This window comes from Ovis aries, chromosome 1 (genome assembly GCF_016772045.2).
Source record: "Ovis aries strain OAR_USU_Benz2616 breed Rambouillet chromosome 1, ARS-UI_Ramb_v3.0, whole genome shotgun sequence".
Classification (NCBI taxonomy): domain Eukaryota; kingdom Metazoa; phylum Chordata; class Mammalia; order Artiodactyla; family Bovidae; genus Ovis; species Ovis aries.
In genome coordinates, this window is record NC_056054.1 from 262424158 (window position 1) to 262448141 (window position 23984).

Below are 23984 nucleotides of genomic sequence, written 5' to 3' on the forward strand. Positions count from 1 at the left end.
GAGAGGGAACTTCAAGAGGGAGGAGACATGTATACGTATGGATGATTCATGTTGATGTTTGGCAGAAACCAACACAATACTGTAAAGCAATTATCCTTCAATTAAAAATAAATAAATTTTTTAAAGCAGAACACAACAACAACACACACACACACATACAAATAAGCCACATGGAGTCGCTGCAACCTTAATCAACACAAATGTATAAAAATTCTATAAAACACATTTAAACTCACTTGATACTCCACTTACTATTCCCAAATCCAGAAAAGAAGGAAATCCAGGACTAACCATTTGAGTGGTTTCTAAGGATATCAGTCCAAGAGACTTTTCAAGCAAGAATACTGGAGTGGGTTGCCATTTCCTCTTCCAGGGGATCTTCCCGGCCCAGAGATTGAACCCACCGTCTTCTGTGTCTCCTACATTGGCAGGCAGATTCTTTAGCACTGAGCCACCTGGGAAGCCCTATACAATACGCTTATCAATATATAAGGAAATTGGTCATGAAAAATAAAGCCCTTGGTCACTTTGCAGACGTTTCTGAACAGTGGTATCTAGGAAGACCATCAACATAAAAAGCTTTATAGTAAAGGCCCATCTGATGTCACTCTTCCCATCATAAGCAAACAATGGCTTTTGTCCACCAATCCTGGCTACCTTGAATTGATCAAACAGTAACTCCAAGAAACAGCCTTCACAATCACCCATCCACAGGACCTGTCCCGGGTGAGAAAGCTCCGGGCTTCAAAGCTGGCAGATCTGGTCAGAGCATCTTTCATCTGTAAAGTGCCTGATGCACAGCCGGTAAGGGCAGCAAGGCAGGATGGCTGAGCCCATGACTCCTGGGACCAGACTCTGGATCCAAACCAAACTCACTCACACCAGCCATGACCTGGGGGCGAGTCTAATAAGGCTTCCGGGCCTCGGTTTCCTTGTCTGTAAAATGGGGAAATGGTTTAACGAATCAGTAGGGTTGGTTTGCCTAAGTCACTGCTTTTTAAATGTGGTTTCACTGTACATAATACAGAAGTTATCTAAGACATACTAGAAACATCTTTCAGAAGAATGTAGTTTGGTATTTACTTAGTATAGGAGGTTTTTGCACAGTGTAACATATTGTTTACAAACCTGTTTAAAAAAAAAAAAAAGGAGAGGGAGAGGATAACAGTGGCACCCAATACAGGGTTGAAAAAGAAATAAAAGGAATCCAAATTGGCAAAGAAGAAGTGAAACTGTCGCTGTTTGCAGATGGCATGATTCTTACTATACATAGAAAACCCTAAAGATGCCACCAGAAAACTATTAGGACTACTCAATGAATTCAGTAAAGTCGCAGGATACAAAATTAATACACAGAAATCACTTGCAGTCCGACATACTAACAATGAAAGATCAGAAAGAGAAATTAAGGAAACAATCTCATTTACCATTGCAACAAAAAGAATGAAATCCCTAAGGAGGCAAACTGTGGAAAATTCTTAAACAGATGGGGATACCAGACCACTTTACCTGCCTCCTGTGAAACCTGTATGCAGGTCAAGAAGCAACAGTTAGAACCAGACATGGAACAACAAACTGGTTCAAAACTGGGAAAGGAGTACATCAAGGCTGTACATACAGAGCCGACTCTGTAGCCCACCAGGGTCCCCAGTCCATGAAATCTTCCATGCAAGACTACTGGAGAGGGTTGCCATCTCTACTCCAGGGGATCTTCCTGACCCAGGGATCGGACCTATATTTCTTGAGTCTCCTGCATTGACAGGCAGATTCTTTACCATTAGTACCACATGGGAAGCTCTTAAAATTGATCATAAAGCGGATAAATGTTGAACAGCCCATATAAGCAGGATGGGCCTGACTGGCAGCATTTATAGATTCGCAGATCTGTATCTGCAAAGAATGCCCAAGATACCAACAAGAAATCCACCAGCTCTGAAAAACCCACTGGAGCTCCTGCTGGCACTGCCTCTCCAAGTCCCAAGCAAAATTATTACTTGACTCGTTACACATCAAAAAAAAAAAACCTCAAACATTAACTTGGATACATAAAAATATAAGTAAGGGTGTTTAATCTCAGGAAAACTTGTTGAACAAGTCACAAGAAAGATGTACCAGGTCATTCATTTACTTTTCATGTAAAGATAAAAGAACCAGTTCGTGCTGACAGCTTTGAGATTTTTTAAGATTAAAAAAAAAGAGTCAACATGGTTCCAGGTATGAGGAAAAAAACCTGACCATACACAGGAAGACGAGATCAGCATGTAGAATACACATGATGTTTACATCTTTACGTGGATGTGATGATCACGTATTAATAACCTTTCCTACTTTGGCTCTGTAACGAGAGACGTTTCTGAGACTTGCCAGCAGGACAGAATCCTCTCATCTAAGCAGGAAAAGCTGGCACCTTCCTCGGATTAGTTTCAGATGAGTCCTGCCCCGGCCGAGGTTCTCAGCCCTGGTTTCTCTGCCCTCAGTGGCAGGCACTCCCCGGGCCTCTGAGCTATCTCACCAGTTATAGGTTTGGTTGGAGTTTCAGGAAATGAAAATCCGATCTCACTGGCAGCTTTCCCAGTTTGAGAGCCCTCTGAAAAGAGTGATGAATCAGTGCCCGAAATCCACGCTCCCCAGTCATTCAAGATCCCACACAGTGAGACCAGGAAGCCAGGAGCTCAGGGGCACCGGGAGAAGCAACCGTGAATTGTCCCCTAAATGCCCAGGACCCAGAAATAACTACAGCACAATCCTCTCTCACCCAGAGATCCCACAGCTGGCAGATCCTGAGGACCCAGGACACCAAATGAGCCCAGACAGGCTACCACGGACTCTGGAATAGAAGACGAGTCGGAGTGCTCCTAACTGTCAGTGTGTGTGTGTTAGTAACTCAGTCATGTCCAACTCTTCGAAACCCCACAGACTGTAGCCTGCCAGGCTCGTCTGTCTATGGAATTCTGCAGGGGGGATACTGGAGTAGGTTGCCATTCCCTCCTCCAGGGGATCTTCCTGACCCAGGGGTTGAACCCAAATCTCCTGCACTGCAGGCAGATTCTTTACCATCTGAACTGCCAGGGAAGTCTAACTCTCAGTGGCCAGAGACAAAGCCAGGAAGAAAGGTCTCCCCAGGGACCTGGATCTGATGGAGACGCACTGCTGTCCAAAAAGACCAGGGGCTCACATTCTGTGCGATTAATTTCCCAAACAGGCAATTCCACTCCCTTACGAGGTAGCAACACTCTTTAGCTGGTTTCTGAAAGGAACAAGACAATCCAGATGGCAGAGACAACACCGCCTCTCGAATGTTCTCTCCGGTCATCAGAGGACACCCGTGAGTGCTCTTGATTCCGGAAAGCAAGCCTCAGGGAAACGCTTTTCCCCAAAGTGACCGAGACTCACGTGTGACGAAGCTCTGCCCTGCTGCTTGCTCCTGGCACGCGTCCACTTCAATGTCACCCACCTGAGTCACACAGCAGAGCCTGACTGTCCCAGGCCACCCTGGGCTCTCCTTTCAGGGGACTGACTCAAGCCTCAAGTCACCTGCCCGGCCACCACTCAACAGGACGGCTTTGTGGAATACCACCTGTCTCCCATGACGTGATGAATCTATTTCTAGACAAGGAGGGTTCCTCCTTACAGTATCTTTACTCTGGATCTCAGAACACATTTGCTGGAGATTTATTTTGAAAACTACCAAACCAGTGGAAATGAGGTCAGAGAGGTAGATACCAATGCCCACACAGGAGTCAGGGGTTTTCCCTATTATGAAGGCTCCACTAACTTTCCCTCACACATCATCCATGCATGGGCGCCTGCACCGGGCCCGTTCTAATGCCTTCCAGACGCCAGTCGTGTGATGAGGTGTGATGGGTGGAAGAAACCCCACCTTCCTGACCTCAAATTCGGCATGCCTTCTTCAAACTCCAAGCAAACACCACCAACAGATACTCCCTATCTGAGGATCCATGATCAATGGAGCCCCTTACGTCTCAGCCACTGCATACAATCACCTTACATTTGGAGAGGTTTTCATATCCCATTTGGGGACAAAATACACTGTGAGAGGGAAGTTAACAGAGACAGTGGTGGATTTAATTAACAGTTCAACGTAAACAAATATAAGACTATCAGAGAAATGGCACACACAGTGACTGATGCAGGAAGGAGAAAGACAGAGGGAGGGAGAGAGCCGCTCAGGAGAGGTACTGCCTACATCATCCAAGTTTCTTTTTCTATGAATGCCTCATTGTCCAAACGAGATTGCAAACTTTTTAGGGCAGGAATTGAATCTGGTCCTTTTTCTTTCAGTCTAGTTTTGTACCATACACAGAAAGTGTTCCAATTTTTTTTTTTTTTTTTTTTGCATCCCAAAGGCCAAATGAGTAAGATGAAATTTAAGACAGAGAGAGCCAGAAAGCCTGCAGCTGGACAAAGCAGACACCAAATTGAGGATGTGAGTGACCTTACAGGTCCAGGTGCACAGAGCTGACCGAATGCCAGCAGGCAGGCTGGAGAGGTTGCCTGTTCCGCAATAAAGTACAAAAGCCACTGTCTAAGGTTCGAAGAACTTGCCTGAGTCGATCTGTGAAATGGGCATGCGTGCAGGCAATACGTGCCGACACTTCAGTCATGTCCAACTCTTGGCGACCCCATGAACTCTAGCCAGCCAGGCTCCTTTGTCCATGGGATTTCCCAGGCAAGAATACCAGAATGGGTTGCCATTTCCTTCTCCAGAGGATCTTCCTGACCCAAAGATAGCAGATAAATGGGGTTTTGTCCAGATTAAGTGTGTTCATGGCCTAACACCATGCCCATCACACGATGAGCCCTCCAGAATAACATAATGGCAGTAGCTAAGGGACTGATGTGTGGGAAAAGGACTCAGTTTTTTTGTGTGAAGATCCAAAGGAAGAACTCAGGATCAAAAAGTTCAGAAATATCAGGAGGGCAGATTTAACTCAATCCAGGAAAACCAAGTTCCAACAATGAGGAAGTTTCAGTATCCACTGGTTTCCCTTGTGAGAAACAGTTCCTCAAACCAAAAAAAAAAAACAAAAGTTTGATCCAACGCTGGAAGGCTGTGTCTACAGAACATTCTAGAACCAAACTGGGCTTTCGCTGAGAGGCCAGACACGATGATCTTTTATCTTTTGTGATCAGAAACACAAATCTATCCCTAGAAAACACAGGCTCCACATGCCTGGTGTTCAAATCAAGCCTCAGATGAGGCCAGGTGCTTGCCCTGACAGGCGGGCCCCTCTGAAAGCAGGGAGCTTAAAGCAATGCTGATGTGAGGTGACATCCAAACAAGCCACCATAAAAGCCTGGGCTTCATCTCACCTTCCAGATCAGAGCTCCCTAGAGAATATTTCTCTAATGGACGTCCACTAGAAGGCCAATGGAGCTCCCAATGATTCCGTCCACTCTGCCTTTGCAGAAGCTTCCAGACTTTAGCTTTTGTTGCTGTTTACTTGCAGATAGCTGCAAGAATAAATGTGAATTGCAGGGCTTCCTTTGTGGCTCAGATGGTAGAGAATCCAACTGCAATGTGGGAGACCTAGGTTCAGTCCCTGGGTTGGGAAGATCCCCTGGAGGAGGGCAGGGCAACCCACTCCAGTATTCTTGCCTGGAGAATCCCCATGGACAGAGGAGCCTGGCAAGCTGCAGTCCATGGGGTTTCACAGAGTCAGACACAACTGAGCGACTAAGCACAGCACTTGCTAAGTCATGTCCAACCCCTTGCAACTCCGTGAATTGTAGCCCACCAGGCTCCTCTCTCCAGTAATCCAAGAATATTGGAGTGGATTGCCATTTCCTTCTCCATGCCTTTCAAACATTCCCTGCTTCCTTATCACATTTCTGTACCCTCGTCCCTCCTGCACCCCACCCCTACACACAACATAAATGCCTGGAGTTTCCACTCATGGCAAGTCCTTCCCTCCTTCTCCTTGACTGACCTCTAACAAGAGCATAAAGCTCTGCTTTGAGTCACCTGCCCTCTTCAAGATTCACACTGTTCACAGTTCAGGGAGCTGCCCACACGCCCACCAGAAAATCAGGGCCTACCATTCTCCCTGGATGTCTCTAAGACTGCCCATGACATTTTTCATGCCCCTGGTTCCTCTTCTCTGGGCCTCTGTCCAGTGGCTGGGGCAGACCAAGTCCGAGGTTACCTCCCCTTCCTCCTGATCTCGAGTTCTGCCTTGGGGTTGTTCCTCAGACCTGTCTGTGTGATCAGCTGAGCCCTCTGCTACTGCATTTGGGACCAGGCTGGCCATCGGCATGGTGGGGGCAGGGGCACTGGGAGTCCCCTCCCCCACATCCAGGCCCACAGTCCTGAGTGGCTTGCAAGCCAGATCCCCCAAAATGGCCTATACATAGGGATCCCCAACCTCAAGCTAGGAAGGGACTCACCAAGCCTGGCCCAATTCACATCTCAGCATCCAGGTGTGTTACACCTCCCATTCCCTCCCCAGAGGCCCCTTAGCTCATCTTGGGGGTCCCCTAGGGGGTGCCAGGAAGGGCAGCAAAGACTGAGCAATTGTGGGAAGCAAGACCACCCAGCAGACCCAGAGCTGAGAGAGCAGCAGAGGGTGGACGAGCCCTGAGTGCCCCACCCCCACATCAACAGAGCCGGCTTCCCCTCCGTAAGTAAGCAAAGCTGACCAGACACTACTTTGACCCAGTCGCCTTTCCTTTTCCTACTTCCATGCCTAAGGATTGCATAATTCTGGAGGGCTTCAAAAAATAGATTTCCTACTCCATCAGAATCTGATGCAGCAACTGAAACCAGGGCAATGACCCTCAGTGGTCACAGAGGCCCCCAGGACTCCTGCCAAAGGCCTAGGTGGAAAAGAGTGAGAGGCACCAGCCTGGAGCCCTGGTTTACACATCCTGGTAGACCCCGTGTCCCTGGCTGGGTCGACTCTCTGCAACAACCATTATAGTGTCCTTCGCGTGTGTAGGCTTCACCGCCAAGACGTTTGCACCCTCGGCCGCATCACCAGAGATGGTCACCCCTCTGCACTGCCCCATAAAGGTACAAGATCTCCTGCCCAAGTCACCCTGGAAATGGGCAGCTCAGAGCCAGCGGGGCAGGGGTAAGGGGGAGGGGGAAGGGAAGAGGCTCTGCTCTTGGATCATGAGGAAGTCAGCCTGGCCCTAGAGCCACCCTCTTTCCCACGAGGATTCCAGGCCTCACGAAGCTTCCCTGGAGCCATCTGGCCTGCCTGCACCCCCCTGGTCTCCCTACAGGTCATGGGATCGCCTGGGGCAACTTATTTCCCCTGTCTGCCTTAGTTCCTCACAACTGAGTTACATGCATCATAAAGAGCCTGGAAGGATGCCCAGTTGAAAGTAAAGGCCACATCCACATGGGCTGTTCCTATGATAACAGGGGTGCAACCCAATGTTCTCCTACAGTTAAAGCAGGAGTCCAGGGTGGAGCAGCCCAGGGTGAGCGGAGGCCAATCACCAAGCAATTCTGAGCCCTGGAGGCTCCAGGCATCTACACAATCTTGTAGGAAAAAGACTGACCTTGGAGGAGTCAATAAGAAAGGCATGGCTGGGGATCAAACAAACAAACCTCCCAGTCAAGAACAAAGGGCTCCTGCTGCTAGCCAGCTCACGGTTTTAAAACGGAGAGGGAGGTGTCCATAGCCAATCTCCAGGCAGAGCCCCCACCGCAGCTCCCTGACTCCTGTGGTGTGGCCTTGCTGGTGGTGCCCTGGCCTCTCACATTGATCTCAAGGGTCCAGTAAGGTTGGCGGTGGTCAGGGGTTGCAGGCAGGCCAACCTCCGGAAAAGCTGTGGAAAGTGGGAGCAAACCTCCACCGCCTCCCTGGATTCCCCAACCCCTGCACCTCACTCAGCAGCAGCAACAGCAGCACCTGCGCCCCCAGGAAGCCGGTTCATGTAAGCCGGGCTCCCACTCCCTGCCCCTGCCCTCCTCCAGGGGAGATTGGCTCCATCCCCACTTCCCGGAGAACCTTCTGAGACCTCCCAGGCTAAGTCAACAACCCTCCCCTCACTTCAGGTTTTCTAAACACCTTGAAGCTCTCCTTAGTAGCCTTTGTAATTTTCCATCAGTTTGTTGGCTCTCTACAGCCCGGAGCCCAGGGCGCCTGCTGGGTGCCCCAGTACTACCACGCGGGTCTGAATCTAGCGGCAATCGGGCGGGACTCGCAGGCTCGAGGCAGAGCCCCGGGTGACCCCTGCCCGACAGGCAGGTCTCGAGTCGCTCTCTTTTCCCTCCCAAACTATCCACTGGGCTTCCACCTGACTGGCCCGCAGCCACCTGCGCGTCCGAAACGGAATTCAGGACTTGGAATCACCGGCGTGGTGGGCCCTTCCCAAAAGCCGGGGCGCAGGCCAGGGCAGGCGGCCGCCCTCAACCCGTTCTTCCCCTCCGGGGCCTGGAAGCGCGAAATTTGGGGCCATAAGGCAATTCTTATCGGTGTCCACTGCCAAGCTGGTACGTTCAGCCGCGGTGCCACGGCCCGGGGTCCTGCCGGATGGCATGCGGTGGACCGAAGCGCCCAGGTGTCCGGCCTTGTCCCTGGCGTGGAATGTGCGCCGAGAGACCAGGACCGCTCCTTCCGGCACTGGAAGCTCGGGGGACCGGAGCGGGGGCGGGGGGCGTTGCCGGCTGTACAGGCGGTCCAGCCCTGATCGTAGCCTCCGGGTCGCCGCATTGGGGCCAGGGTTGTGGGAATTGCCTTCCTGGGGCCACCGAGTGGTTCGCACCTCGCCCGGAGGCCCTCCAGGCCAGTCACCGCCGCGCCGGCGTTATCGCTCCCGGCATCTCCGAGAGTTTCCAGTTTCTCCCCACTTTGGGAGGGAACCAAGAAACAGGAGTTCAGGTAACACTACGAGGCTGCAGAGATTTTCCCGAAACAAAGAAGCGGATGGACAACCCTCCCTCCCGCCTCGTCCCCGAAGGGAAAAGGCGCACCCCTCGTTCCCAACTAGGAGCTAAAGGGGCCAGGGGAGCATGAGCCGATTTCAGCCAAGGGGACCCACTCCAAGGCACCTTTCCGGCTACCAGTTGGCTAAGGACCGGCAGAGTAGCCTGCACCAACCCAGTGATGCCAACAGAGCAGCCGGGGGGCCTCTGACCCCCGCGCCAACGCGTCCCGGGCGCGCGGAACCCTCCCGACCTCACGCAGGTCGCTTTGCACGGCTCAGCCCAGTGCGTCCCGACGGCTGGAGGACGGACCCACCGGGCCGAAGCTGCTCACACCTGGCTTCACATCCCGCTACTCCCACCCAGTCCGGGCGCCCAGGTACTCCCTTGCTCCCGCGATCTCCAGCACAGAGAACCCGTCGCGCGAGCCACTTACCTGCTGCCCTCCGGGGCAGCTCCCCTCCCCTCACCCCTTCTTCCTCCTCCTTCTCCTCTGCCTCCTCTGGAGTTCGCTTCTTCCTCGGCCCAGCTCGGAGTCCCCGATCCTCCCCGGCTCTCGCTTTAATCCTGGGAGGCGGTGTCCGAGCGCCCAGGGCAACACCCCCAAGCGCCGGTCCCGGGTCACCTCGGACAGAGGGAGGGGACGGACCGGAACGGCTGTCCCGGGCGGGGCTGGTCGGGTCGAAGGCGGCGAGAGGAGGAGTTTCCTCCAGGGAAAGCCCGGCACGCGCTCCTGGAGGGACCCAGAGGGAGCTCGGGGGACGCTTCCATCCCCGGCGGGCAGTCTAGGGCTGGGGAGGAGCGCGTCTCCCTCCCGCATTCCCCGGGACCGGGACCGGGACCGGGACCGAGCCGGTCGCCGGCGCTTTGTGCCCGAACGCTCAAGTTTGGATTCGGCAACGGGATTCTGGGGAGCGCTGACCGAGTCTCCTGTAAACCGGCCGAACCCTGGCGCAAGGGATCTGCCTGATCTCTGTACCCTAGGCGAGGACCCAGGAATCTGCTTCCGGAGGCCCCTGGCCCGGGCGCTAGAGCCCAAGGACCCTCCCCAGTCCTCTTGGGGGGCCTTTTTCTGCCCTCAGGTCCCAAGTCCCTCCCCTTCCCTCAGAACGTCCCCAGGAGTGGCTTGATGTCTTCCTGCCCCCACTAAGGCAGAGGGTGAGGGAAAAGGGTGAAATAAAGCTTAGCTCTCTGCTTCCTTTTAAGAGGCTCTTCCCAATGTCGTTTGCAATACACAAATACGTCTGGATTGCTTTAGAATCAGGCAGAGGCAGAAGAAGGCCCGATTCATGCCAAGTCATGTGCTGCCTTGGCACAGCATTCCTTCCTGAGCAGGTGTCCTGGGACTGGACTTGCCTAGTAAGTTCTCCCCAGCCTCTCCTTTGGCCCCCACCCTTTGGCCCATCCCATCTCTCATCCTTCGCGGTGTACAGGTTGTCGAAGTAGAAGACCCTTGAGGACTGCTTCAAGGTCAGTGTCAGCTCACTGGCAGGTTAGGTGCTCTTCTGGCGGTGCTGTTTTGAACAGTGCGTTTGGAGTCTGCTGGGAACGGCACCGTTGTTCACCAAAACTCAGTGTCCACCACACATCAGGAACTACGTGTGTCTCAACCTTCACCCCTTTAGTGGTTGTTTTCTCACTATCCATTTCCCCTTCTTTTGGCAACTTTCTGGAACATTTGTTCCCAGGGGCAAAGGACTAGCTTGGGGAACCACCTCAGTTCTGGAGGTGAGCACATGGCCAGTGTCTGGCTTAGCAGCTAAATCCCATCCTTGCCTGGATTTGTGCTTCAGGGATGAACACACAACCCACCTTTGCACCCGAGTCTAGGGTCAGCCTGGGGAAGCTGGAATTTTTTTCTCTTCTACTCTCTTCTACTGGAGCCTTCAGAGACCCTCTCCCTTGTGCTTGGAGGAAGAAGCAAGTAGTCACAGGAATCGTTGATAGCTGTCTTTCCATCACCAGGGAGCTAGTACCACAACAAAGATAGCTTCTCCACCAGAACCAAAGCATACACCTCACACCAGCCAGGATGCCCATCATTACAAAGTACAAGTAATAAATGCTGGAGAGGGTGTGGAGAAAAAGGAATGCTCCTACACCACTAGTGGGAATGTAAATTAGTGCAGTCACTGAGGAGAACAGGATGGAGGTTCCTTAAAAAGCTAGATGGAGCTACTATGTGATCCAGAATTCCCAGTCTTGGGCATATAAGTGGAGAAAACCCTAATCTGAAAATAAATGTGCATCCCAATGTTCACTCCAGCTCTACTTAAAATGGCCAAGATATGGAATCGACCTAAATGTCCATCAACATAGAAATAGATAAAGAAGACGTGGTACATATATATAATGCAACATTCAGTTCAGTTAAGTCGCTCAGTCATGTTTGACTCTCTGCGACCCCATGAATCACAGCACGCCAGGCCTCCCTGTCCATCACCAACTCCCGGAGTTCACTCAAACTCATGTCCATCGAGTCAGTGATGCCATCCAGCCATCTCATCCTCTCTCGTCCCCTTCTCCTCCTGCCCCCAAATTCCTCCCAGCATCAGGGTCTTTTCCAATGAGTCAACTCTTCGCATGAGGTGGCCAAAGTACTGGAGTTTCAGCTTCAGCATCAGTCCTTCCAAAGAACACCCAGGAATGATCTCCTTCAGAATGGACTGGTTGGATCTCCTTGCAGTCCAAGGGACTCTCAAGAGTCTTCTCCAACACTGCAGTTCAAAAGCATCAATTCTTTGACACTCAGCTTTCTTCACAGTCCGACTCTCACATCCTTACATGACTACTGGAAAACCATAGCCTTGACTAGACAGACCTTTGTTGGCAAAGTGATATTTCTGCTTTTGAATATACTATCTAGGTTGGTCATAACTTTCCTTCCAAGGAGTAAGTGTCTTTTAATTTCATGGCTGCAGTCACCATCCGCAGTGATTTTGGAGCCCAAAAAAATAGTCTCTCACTTTTTCCAATGTTTCTCCATCTATTTCCCATGAAGTGATGGGACGGGATGCCATGATCTTCGTTTTCTGAATGTTGAGCTTTAAGCCAACATTTTTGCTCTCCTCTTTCACTTTCATCAAGAGGCTTTTAGTTCCTCTTCACTTTCTGCCATAAGGGTGGTGTCATCTGCATATCTGAGGTTATTGATATTTCTCCCAGCAATCTTGATTCCAGCTTGTGTTTCTCCCAGTCCAGTGTTTCTCATGATGTACTCTGCGTATAAGTTAAATAAGCAGGGTGACCATATACAGCCTTGACGTACTCCTTTTCCTATTTAGAACCAGTCTGTTGTTCCCTGTCCAGTTCTAACTGTTGCTTCTTGACCTGCATACACATTTCTCAAGAGGCAGGTCAGGTGGTCTGGTATTTCCATCTCTTGAAGAATTTTCCACAGTTTATTGTGATCCACAGAGTCAAAGGCTTTGGCATAGTCAATAAAGCAGAAATAGATGTTTTTCTGGAACTCTCTTGCTTTTTCCATGATCCAGCGGATGTTGGCAATTTGATCTCTGGTTCCTCTGCCTTTTCTAAAACCAGCTTGAACATCAGGAAGTTCATGGTTCATGTATTGCTGAAGCCTGGCTTGGAGAATTTTGAGCATTACTTTACCAGCGTGTGAGATGAGTGCAATTGTGTGGCATTACTCAGGCATAAAAATGAGTTAAACAATGTTATTTGCAGCAATATAGATGCAGAGGAGGCGATGGCACCCCACTCCAGTACTCTTGCCTGGAAAATCCCATGGACGGAGGAGCCTGGTAGGCTGCAGTCCATGGGGTCACACTTTCACTTTTCACTTTCATGCATTGGAGAAGGAAATGGCAACCCACTCCAGTGTTCTTGCCTGGAGAATCCCAGGGACAGGGGAGCCTGGTGGGCTGCCGTCTATGGGATCACACAGAGTTGGACATGACTGAAGCGACTTAGCAGCAGCAGCAATATAGAGGGACCTAGGGATTGTCATATCAGGTGAAATAAGTCAGAGAGAGGAAGACAAATATCATATGATATTACCTATATGTGGAATCTTAAAAAAAAAAAATACAAATGAACTTATTTACAAAACAGAAATAGATTCACAGACCAAGAAAAGAAACTTATGGTTACTAACAGGGGATAGAGGAAGGGAGATAAATTAAGAGTCTGGGATTAACATATACAGACTATTATATAAAATAGATAAACAGCAAGGACCTGCTATGTGTACAGTACAGAGAACTATACTCAGTATCTTGTGATAACCTATAATGGAAAAGAATCTGAAAAAGAATATGTATATAACAGAATCACTTTGCTGTACACTTGAAACTAACAGAACATTGTAAATTAATATCAGTTCAGTTCAGTCACTCAGTCATGTCTGACTCTTTGAGACCCCATGGACTGCAGCACACCAGGCTTTCCTGTCCATCACCAACACCCAGAGCTTGCTCAAACTCATGTCTATTGAGTCGGTGATGCCATCCAACCATCTCATCCACTGTCATCCCCCTTTCTCCTCCTGCCTTCAATCTTTCCCAGCATGAGGGTCTTTAACTTCAGTGAAAAAAAAAAAAAAAAGAAAAAGAAAAAAAAGAAACAGTATAGAGATGACAGGGAACCCTAATTCTTAATGATATCATTGAACCACTGCATCCAACCACTGAAGTTAAGCCTCCTTCACCACATCTTCCATGAGTACAAGTAGAAATCAGAATTATCAACCAAGGGGAGTAGACATATACAATAAAACAAAACAATATTCTTCTATGTTAAAAATGCTCTGTGCTTAGTCCCTAGGTCATATCTGCCTCTGCAACCCCATGGACTGCAGCACACCAGGCTTCCTGTCCTTCACTATCTCCTGGAGTTTGCTCAAATTCATGTCCATTGAGTCGTTGATGCCATCCAATCATCTCATCCTCCGCCATCCCCTTCTCCTCTTGCTCTCAGTCTTTCCCAGCATCAGAGTCTTTTCCAGTGAGTTGGCTCTTCGCATCACGTGGCCAAAGTATTGGAACTTCAGCTTCAGCATCAGTCCTTCCAATGAATATTCAGGGTTGCTTAATGGAGGGGGACTAATGCTTTCCTGAGAATTTACAAGTGCTAGGAAGCCTTTTACAAGAATTCAAGTTTTGAACCCTAATTCCCACCAACTTTGCAGTCAGAGAAACATCAAGTCAAGAATTTAATCAAAAGTGGTCCCTGATAGGTAATGCCCCAGGCAAAGGCAGAAGCAAGCCTCTCTAGTGGAATGCCACTTGTGATGAATAATTTTGTGTGTCAACTTGCCTAGACTAAAGGATACCCAGGTAGCTGATAAAATACTATTGCTTGGTGCAATAACACCTTGGTGAGGGTGTTTTTGAAAGAGATTAGCATTTAAATTGTAGATTAAGAAAAGATCTGTCCTCATCAGTGCTAGTGGGCATCATCCAAGTCTTTGAGGGCTTAAAATAAAAAAGACAGAGGAAGGGCCAGTTTGCTCTCTCTGCCCAACCTGAGGCATCCATCTTCTGCCTACCAGCATCAGTACTCCTGATTCTTAGACCTCTGGGCACAGACTAAATTATGCCACTGGTTTTCCTGGTTTTCCAGGTTGCAAACAGTGTGTCCCAAGACTTGTCCTCCATAATCTGGTGAGCTAATTCCTATAATAATAAACTCACACACGCATACACATACACACATAACATATATCTTTTACCGGTTCTGGAGAGCTAATATATTCTGATGACTGATGTATTCTCCAACTCAGGAAAAATGTCCAGTCAATTAAAATGAGCTTAATTAAAATCAACAAGCATAACAATAGCAGAATCAGACCATAGATACTGGCATTATTAGACACAAATGACAAAATAAGTATATTTGCTATATGAAAAAGTAAAGCAGAGACTCTAAAAATGAATAAGAAGCAAGAATTGTTTAAAATGAAGAGATTGGGGGTAAAATTCTAAGTAGAACTTCTAGAAACAAACTACAATATAAATTTTCAATAGCTGAAGAGGGAATTAGTGACTTAGAATATATTCCTGAAGAAATTATCCAAAATTCACATAGAAGGATGAAATTACTTTAAAAAAGATAAAATTATAAGAAGCTAAGTGGTATGGAGGATCAGAAGATCTAATGTACACCTGATTAGACCTCTAAAATGTGATAATGGAGAAAACATTTTAAAAGCAATAATGATTAATTTATTTCCCCAAATTGATAAGTCATGAATCCTTAGATTACTGAAACACGACAAATTCTGAGCAGAAAAAAAATGAGAAATCAGAGTTAAATTGTAATATAGTGAAACTTCAGAACTATTAAAAGGAAGGAAAGATCTAAAAAACATCCGGAAGCAATAGACCTAGCCCCCAAATGGAAGGCAGAATATGGTGGGATAAAATATTCAAAGTGTTTGGACAAAAAAAAATGACTGTTAATCTAAAATTTTATATCCTGTAAAATATCCTTCAAGAAAGAGGGAAATGACATTTATAGACAAATTAAGACAGTGTTGATCACAAAAAGAAATTTGAAAGTTATGCAATCCAAGAAGAAGAAAAATAATCCCAGAAGGAACATCTGACATGCAAAAGGAAATGGTGAGGTAATAAAATGGTAAAAATGCAAATAAATCTCCACATATATTGACAGCATAAAAAAGGCACCACTGATAATGGTGACTACATGGAGGCAAAGTGACAACAACAACAAAAAGTAGGACAAAGATATTGGAAAATGCTTCAATCCTGTTGCTCTAGGTGGGAGAAACGAAAGCACAGCACTATAATCATTGCAATCTTCTGGAGGAGCATAAACACATGGAGGGACATGTGGCTTCACTGAGTTAAAAGGAAAATTGGAAAAGAATAAAAATAGAGTGTATGTTGACCTAGTCCAAACCTAACGAAGAAACAATGAGATAAGGAGGGAAAAAACTCAGTGAAATTTAACAAAATAAAGGAAAGAAAGATAGGGAAGGAAGAGAAACAAAACCAGACCCAAAAAGAAGACAAATAAAAGCCCAAAATATAACCTGAAAAAATATACAGATGCATCCGTAATCATAGTACATATAAATACTCCAAACTGTCCTGATAATATGAATAGATTTTTGAAAGATATAAATTATCAGATAGTCTAATTTTTAAAGATAGAAACATGTAATTTGTGAGAACTATGTAGAAAGGACATATGAAAAGGAAAGCTGGCTTGGCTAAATTAATAGTGGGTAAAATAAACTTTTGAAGAAAAGGCTTTGTCACGGTAAAAGAAACAAGTCACCTGAGAAATGTAACAGTTGTGAACTTGCTGCTGCTGCTGCTAAGTCACTTCAGTCGTGTCCGACTCTGTGTGACCCCATAGACAGCAGCCCACCAGGCTCCCCCGTCCCTGGGATTCTCCAGGCAAGAACACTGGAGTGGGTTGCCATTTCCTTGTACCTAAACACATAGTGCCCCAAAAATGTACAAAGAAAACTTTCTGGAAGAGGAAAAAGATCTTTTCAAATCCATCATTATCTCTTTCAGTAATGACAGGTCAGCCAAACAGACAATCAAAAATTTAGTAAAAATATAAATTTGAAAAATAAAGATTGAGCAAGCTCTAGACCATCCCCATGGAAAAGAAATGTAAAAAAGCAAAATGGCTGTCTGAGGAGGCCTTACAAATAGCTGTGAAAAGAAGAGAGGCAAAAAGCAAAGGAAAAAAGGAAAAACATAAGCATCTGAATGCAGAGTTCCAAAGAATAGCAAGAAGAGATAAGAAAGCCTTCCTCAGCGATCAATGCAAAGAAATAGAGGAAAACAACAGAATGGGATAGATTAGAGATCTCTTCAAGAAAATTAGAGATACCAAGGGAACATTTCATGCAAAGATGGGCTTGATAAAGGACAGAAATGGTATGGACCTAACAGAAGCAGAAGATATTAAGAAGAGGTGGCAAGGACACACGGAAGAACTGTACAAAAAAGACCTTCACGAACAAGATAATCACAATGGTGTGATCACTCACCTAGAGCCAGACATCCTGGAATGTGAAGTCAAGCGGGCCTTAGAAAGCATCACTACGAACAAAGCTAGTGGAGGTGATGGAATTCCAGTTGAACTATTTCAAATCCTGAAAGATGATGCTGTGACAGTGCTGCACTCAATATGCCAGCAAATTTGGAAAACTCAGCAGTGGCCACAGGACTGGAAAAGCTCAGTTTTCATTCCAATCTCAAAGAAAGGCAATGCCAAAGAATGATCAAACTACCACACAATTGCACTCATCACACATGCTAGTAAAGTACTGCTCAAAATTCTCCAAGCCAGGCTTCAGCAATATGTGAACCGTGAAGTTCCTGATGTTCAAGCTGGTTTTAGAAAAGGCAGAGGAACCAGAGATCAAATTGCCGACATCCGCTGGATCATGGAAAAAGCAAGAGAGTTCCAGAAAAACATCTATTTCTGCTTTATGGACTATGCCAAAGCCTTTGACTGTGTGGATCACAATAAGCTGTGGAAAATTCTGAAAGAGATGGGAATACCAGACCACCTGACCTGCCTCTTGAGAAATCTGTATGCAGGTCAGGAAGCAACAGTTAGAACTGGATATGGAGCAACAGACTGGTTCCAAATAGGAAAAGGAGTACATCAAGGCTGTATATTGTCACCCTGCTTATTTAACTTATATGCAGAGTACATCATGAGAAATGCTGGACTGGAAGAAACACAAGCTGGAATCAAGATTGCCGGGAGAAATATCAATAACCTCAGATATGCACATGACACCACCATTATGGCAGAAAGTGAAGAGGAACTGAAAAACCTGTTGATGAAAGTGAAAGAGGAGAATGAGAAAGTTGGCTTAAAGCTCAACATTCAGAAAATGAAGATCATGGCATCGGTCCCATCACTTCATGGGAAATAGATGGGCAAACAGTGGAAACAGTGTCAGACTTTATTTTTTGGGGCTCCAAAATCACTGCAGATGGTGACTGAAGCCATGAAATTAAAAGTCGCTTACTCCTTGGAAGGAAAGTTATGACCAACCTAGATAGTATATTCAAAAGCAGAGACATTCCTTAGCCAACAAAGGTCCGTCTAGTCAAGGCTATGGTTTTTCCTGTGGTCATGTATGGATGTGAGAGTTGGACTGTGAAGAAGGCTGAGCTCCAAAGAATTGATGCTTTTGAACTGTGGTGTTGGAGAAGACTCTTGAGAGTCCCTTGGACTGCAAGGAGATCCAACCAGTCCATTCTGAAGGAGATCAACCCTGGGATTTCTTTGGAAGGAATGATGCTAAAGCTGAAACTCCAGTACTTTGGCCACCTCATGCAAAGAGCTGACTCATTGGAAAAGACTTTGATGCTGGGAGGGATTGGGGGCAGGAGGAGAGAGGGGATGACCGAGGATGAGATGGCTGGATGGCATCACGGACTTCATGGACATGGGTCTGAGTGAACTCCGGGAGAAGGTGATGGACAGGGAGGCCTGGCGTGCTGCGATTCATGGGGTCGCAAAGAGTCGGACACGACTGAGTGACTGAACTGAACTGAACTGAACTGAACGGAACTGATAGATTCACGGACAGAGGAGCCGGGTGGGCTACTATTCATGGCATTGCAAAGAGTTGGACACAGCTGAGTGACTAACACTCACTTGTAGATGCCTACACCAGATAATTGGCCAGAGGCTTTTCCAGGTTAATTATTTGAAACAGTTAAGAAACACAATATTCCAGTCTTTCAAATGTTTTTTCCCAAGGAATAAGGATATAGAAAATAATCTCCAACTCATCAGTCCCTAAACCAGCAAAGAAAGTTCAAGAAAAGTTATAAACCAATCTAATTCATGAATATAAATGTGAAAATCCTTCTTAAAAATTAAGAAAAAGAATCCAACAGTGTATTAGAAAGATTATGACTCAGTTGGGTTTATCCTAGGAATGTAATACTGATTTAACATTAGAAACGCTGTTCATATAATTAGCACAATAACACTTTGGACAGAAAAATTGTCTAATGTGTTAAATGATAAAAAAATTTTATTCAATAAAACTAAAACACATTCATAATAAAAGTCCTCTGCAAAGATGAAATAAAAGGAAGTTTTCTTACCTGATAAAGTATATCTGTGTGTGTGTGTCTCTGTGTCTGTGTTAGTCACTCAGTCGTGTCCAAATCTTTGCAACCCCATGGACTGTGGCCTACCGGGCTCCTCTGTCCATGGGATTCTCCAGGCAAGAATATTGGAGTAAGTTGCCATTCCCTTCTCCAGGGGGATCTTCCTGACCCAGGGATTGAACCTGGGTCTCCTGCATTACAGACAGAGTCTAAGTCCCCTGGTGGCTCATATTAAAAACAAAAAACAAAAAAAGGATATTTATAAGTGTCAAAAAATATGCTCAATGGTAAAAGATTTATGATTAGCACCATTTCTGCTCAATATACTGAATGCTTTAGCCAGGGTTGCTGCTGCTGTTGCTAAGTTGCTTCAGTCGTGTCCAACTCTGTGTGACCCCATAGACAGTAGCCCACCAGGCTCCCCTGTCCCTGGGATTCTCCAGGCAAGAACACTGGAGTGGGGTTGCCATTTCCTTCTCCAATGCATGAAAGTGAAAAGTGAAAGTGAAGTCACTGAGTCGTGTCTAACTCTCAGTGACCCCATGGACTGCAGCCTACCAGGCTCCTCTGTCCATGGGATTTTCCAGGCAAGAGTACTGGAGTGGGGTGCCATTGCCTTTTCTATTAGCCAGGGTAGTAGATAAGAAAAACAAAATTAAACTAATAAGAATTACAAAGAACACAATCATTATTGAAGACGACATTGATTGTGTATCTAAAAGACCTCAAAGAAGCAAGGAAAATGACTAGAATTACTAAGAAAGTTTGTCTATCTATATCTACATTTGATAAATACAGAGGCAGTATACAAAAATAATTTGCATCCTTCTACACCTACAACTCCATGCTCAGTAAATCTTTAATCCAATTTTCTGTTGATAAGTGGGGCTGTGTTCCCTCCTTAACCTCAGGCCAAACTATGGTAGGGGTAATGGCTGTAATGGTGAACTCCTTCAAAAGGACTTATGCCATGCGGCTACGACAGCACACAGAGCGCGGCCGAGAAGAGCTACCCCACCTCCGAGGTCAGGGGCAGAAGCCAGGAGGACCCCATGCATGAGGGGCGGCAACGAAGAGGAGTTACCCCACGTCTGAGGTCAGGGGCGGTGGCCGAGAGTGCCAGGCTACGACAGCGCAGGAACGGCCGAGAGGAGCTACCCCACATCCAAGGCCAGGGGCGGCGGCTGAGAGGAGCTACCCCGCGACAGCGCAGCCATGGCTGCGTGGGCGCAGGAGGGCCTAGAGGAGCTATTCCATGTTCAAGGTCAAGAGGGGCGGCGGTGAGGAGATACCCCTCGCCCAAGGTAACGAGCAGCGGCTGTGCTTTGCTGGAGCAGCCATGAAGAGATACCCTATGTCCAAGGTAAGAGAAACCCAGTAAGACGGTAGGTGTTGGAAGAGGGCATCAGAGGGCAGACACACTGAAACCATACTCACAGAAAACTAGTCAATCTAATCACACTAGGACCACAGCCTTGTCTAACTCAATGAAACTAAGGCATGCCCATGGGGCCACCCAAGATGGGCAGGTCATGGTGGACAGGTCTGACAGAATGTGGTCCACTGGAGAAGGCAATGGCAAGCCACTGCAGTATTCTTGCCTTGAGAACCCCATGAACAGTACGAAAAGGCAAAATGATAGGACACTGAAAGGGGAACTCCCCAGGTCAGTTGGTGCCCAATATGTTACTGGAGATCAGTGGAGAAATAACTCCAGAAAGAATGAAGGGATGGAGCCAAAGCAAAAACAATACCCAGTTGTGGATGTGACTGGTGACAGAAGCAAGGTCCGATGCTGTAAAGAGCAATATTGCATAGGAACCTGGAATGTCAGGTGCATGAATCAAGGCAAATTGGAAGTGGTCAAACAGGAGATGGCAAGAGTGAATGTCGACATTCTAGGAATCAGCGAACTAAAATGGACTGGAATGGGTGAATTTAACTCAGATGACCATTATATCTACTACTGCGGGCAGGAATCCCTTAGAAGAAATGGAGTAGCCATCATGGTCAACAAAAGAGTCCGAAATGCAGGACTTGAATGCCGTCTCAAAAACGACAGAATGATCTCTGTTCGTCTCCAAGGCAAACCATTCAATATCACAGTAATGCAAGTCTATGCCCCAACCAGTAATGTTGAAGAAGCTGAAGTTGAATGGTTCTATGAAGACCTACAAGACCTTTTAGAACTCACACCCAAAAAAGATGTCCTTTTCATTCTAGGGGACTGGAATGCAAAAGGAGGAAGTCAAGAGACACCTGGGGTAACAGGAAAATTTGGCCTTGGAATACAGAATGAAGCAGGGCAAAGACTAATAGAGTTTTGCCAAGAAAATGCACTGGTCATAGCAAACACCCTCTTCCAACAACATAAGAGAAGACTCTACACATGGACATCACCAGATGGTAAACACTGAAATCAGATTGATTATATTCTTTGCAGCCAAAGATGGAAAAGCTCTATACAGTCAACAAAAACAAGACCAGGAGCTGACTGTGGCTCAGATCATGAACTCCTTATTGCCAAATTCAAACTCAAATTGAAGAAAGTAGGAAAACCACTAGACCATTCAGGTATGACCTAAATCAAATCGCTTATGATTATACAGTGGAAGTGAGAAATAGATTTAAGGGCCTAGATCTGATAGATAGAGTGCCTGAAGAATTATGGATGGAGGTTCGTGACATGGTACAGGAGACAGGGATCAAGACCATCCCCATGGAAAAGAAATGCAAAAAGCAAAATGGCTGTCTGAGGAGGCCTTACAAATAGCTGTGAAAAAAAGAGAAGCAAAAAGCAAAGGAGAAAAGGAAAGATATAAGCATCTGAATGCAGAGTTCCAAAGAATAGCAAGGAGAGATAAGAAAGCCTTCCTCAGCAATCAATGCAAAGAAAAGAGGCAAACAACAGAATGGGAAACACTAGAGATCTCTTCAAGAAAATTAGAGATATCAAGGGAACATTTCATGCAAAGATGGGCTCAATAAAGGACAGAAATGGTATGGACCTAACAGAAGCAGATGATATTAAGAAGAGTTGGCAAGAATACACAGAAGAATCATATACAAAAAAGATCTTCACAACCCAGATAATCATGATGGTGTGATCACTCACCTAGAGCCAGACATCCTGGAATGTGAAGTCAAGCGGGCCTTAGAAAGCATCACTATGAACAAAGCTAGTGGAGGTGATGGAATTCCAGTTGAACTATTTCAAATCCTGAAAGATGATGCTGTGAAAGTGCTGCACTCAATATGCCAGCAAATTTGGAAAACTCAGCAGTAGCCACAGCACTGGAAAAGGTCAGTTTTCATTCAAATCCCAAAGAAAGGCAATGCCAAAGAATGCTCAAACTACCGCACAATTGCACTCATCTCACACGCTAGTAAAGTAATGCTCAAAATTCTCCAAGCCAGGCTTCAGCAATATGTGAACCGTGAAGTTCCTGATGTTCAAGCTGGTTTTAGAAAAGGCAGAGGAACCAGAGATCAAATTGCCGACATCCGCTGGATCATGGAAAAAGCAAGAGAGTTCCAGAAAAACATCTATTTCTGCTTTACTGACTATGCCAAAGCCTTTGACTGTGTGAATCACAGTAAACTGTGGAAAATTCTGAAAGAGATGGGAATACCAGACCACCTGACCTGCCTCTTGAGAAATCTGTATGCAGGTCAGGAAGCAACAGTTAGAACTGGACATGGAACAACAGACTGGTTCCAAATCGGAAAAGGAGTACATCAAGGCTGTATATTGTCACCCTGCTTATTTAACTTATATGCAGAGTATATCATGAGAAATGCTGGACTGGAAGAAGCACAAGCTGGAATCAAGATTGCCGGGAGAAATATCAGTAACCTCAGATATGCAGATGACACCACGCTTATGGCAGAAAGTGAAGAAGAACCGAAAAGCCTCTTGATGAAAGTGAAAGAGGAGAGTGAAAAAGCTGACTAAAGCTCAACATTCAGAAAATGAAGATCATGGCATCCAGTCCCATCACTTCATGGGAAATAGATGGGGAAACAGTGTCAGACTTTATTTTGGGGGGCTCCAAAATCACTGCAGATGGTGACTGAAGCCATGAAATTAAAAGATGCTTACTCCTTGTAAGAAAAGTTATGACCATACTAGATAGCATTTTGAAAAGCAGAGACATTACTTTTCCAACAAAGGTCCGTCTAGTCAAAGCTATGGTTTTTCCAGTGGTCATGTATGGGTGTGAAGGTTAGACTGTGAAGAAGGCAGAGCGCCGAAGAATTGATGCTTTTGAACTGTGGTGTTGGAGAAGACTCTTGAGAGTTCCCTGGACTGCAAGGAGATCCAACCAGTCCATTGTGAAGGAGATCAACCCTGGGAGTTCTTTGGAAAGACTGATGCTAAAGCTGAAACTCCAGTACTTTGGCCACCTTATGCGAAGAGTTGACTCATTGGAAAAGACTGATGCTGGGAGGGATTGGGAGCAGGAGGAGAAGGGGACAACAGAGGATGAGATGGCTGGATGGCATCACGGACTCGATGGACGTGAGTCTGAGTGAACTCTGGGAGTTGGTGATGGACAGGGAGGCCTGGTGTGCTGCGATTCATGGGGTGGCAAAGAGTCAGACACGACTGAGCGACTGAACTGAACTGAACTGAACTGATTGGAAGGTAGATTGGCAGGGGGCACAACTGAGGGACTCTGGAGAGGCTACTCCTCAGCACGTCCCAAAGGTGCTATCTGCTGAGCCCCAGTAGCTGTTACACAAGCCGGTGGGGGTTCTTCTGTCCTTTCTCTTCTCTCTGCCAAGGATCAGACCAATGAAACTGAGCACCACTTAGATATTTAGCAAATTTTCCGGTGGGCTATGAAGGGTAATTCCTTGGCACGTTTTTCCCACTGCTTTTTCCTCCTGTCCTTCAGTCCTCTCCGGGGACTTAAGCCTGACCAAAACCCAGAATGGCTTCAGGTACTTAATAAAGCTCAGGCTCTGAGTTCTCTTTGCAAAAATTCATT

The 23984-nt window shown here is 46.6% G+C and overlaps 1 protein-coding gene across 6 annotated transcripts in view; it reads right to left on the reverse strand.

Annotated features, from left to right (window-relative positions):
* TMPRSS2 (transmembrane serine protease 2) overlaps nt 1–9438 on the reverse strand; it is a 50533-nt gene extending 41095 nt beyond the window's left edge. For 4 of the 6 annotated variants that reach the window (XM_027960704.3, XM_060396024.1, XM_042237359.2 and 1 more), the window contains exon 1: nt 9336–9438. The gene's annotated coding sequence lies outside the window, so the exon portion shown is untranslated. Of the gene's footprint in view, nt 1–291 lie in introns of all 6 variants that reach the window. The other 2 variants (XM_060396044.1, XM_060396035.1) reach the window with 1 other exon arrangement.
* Nucleotides 9439–23984: the final 14546 nt, after the last annotated feature.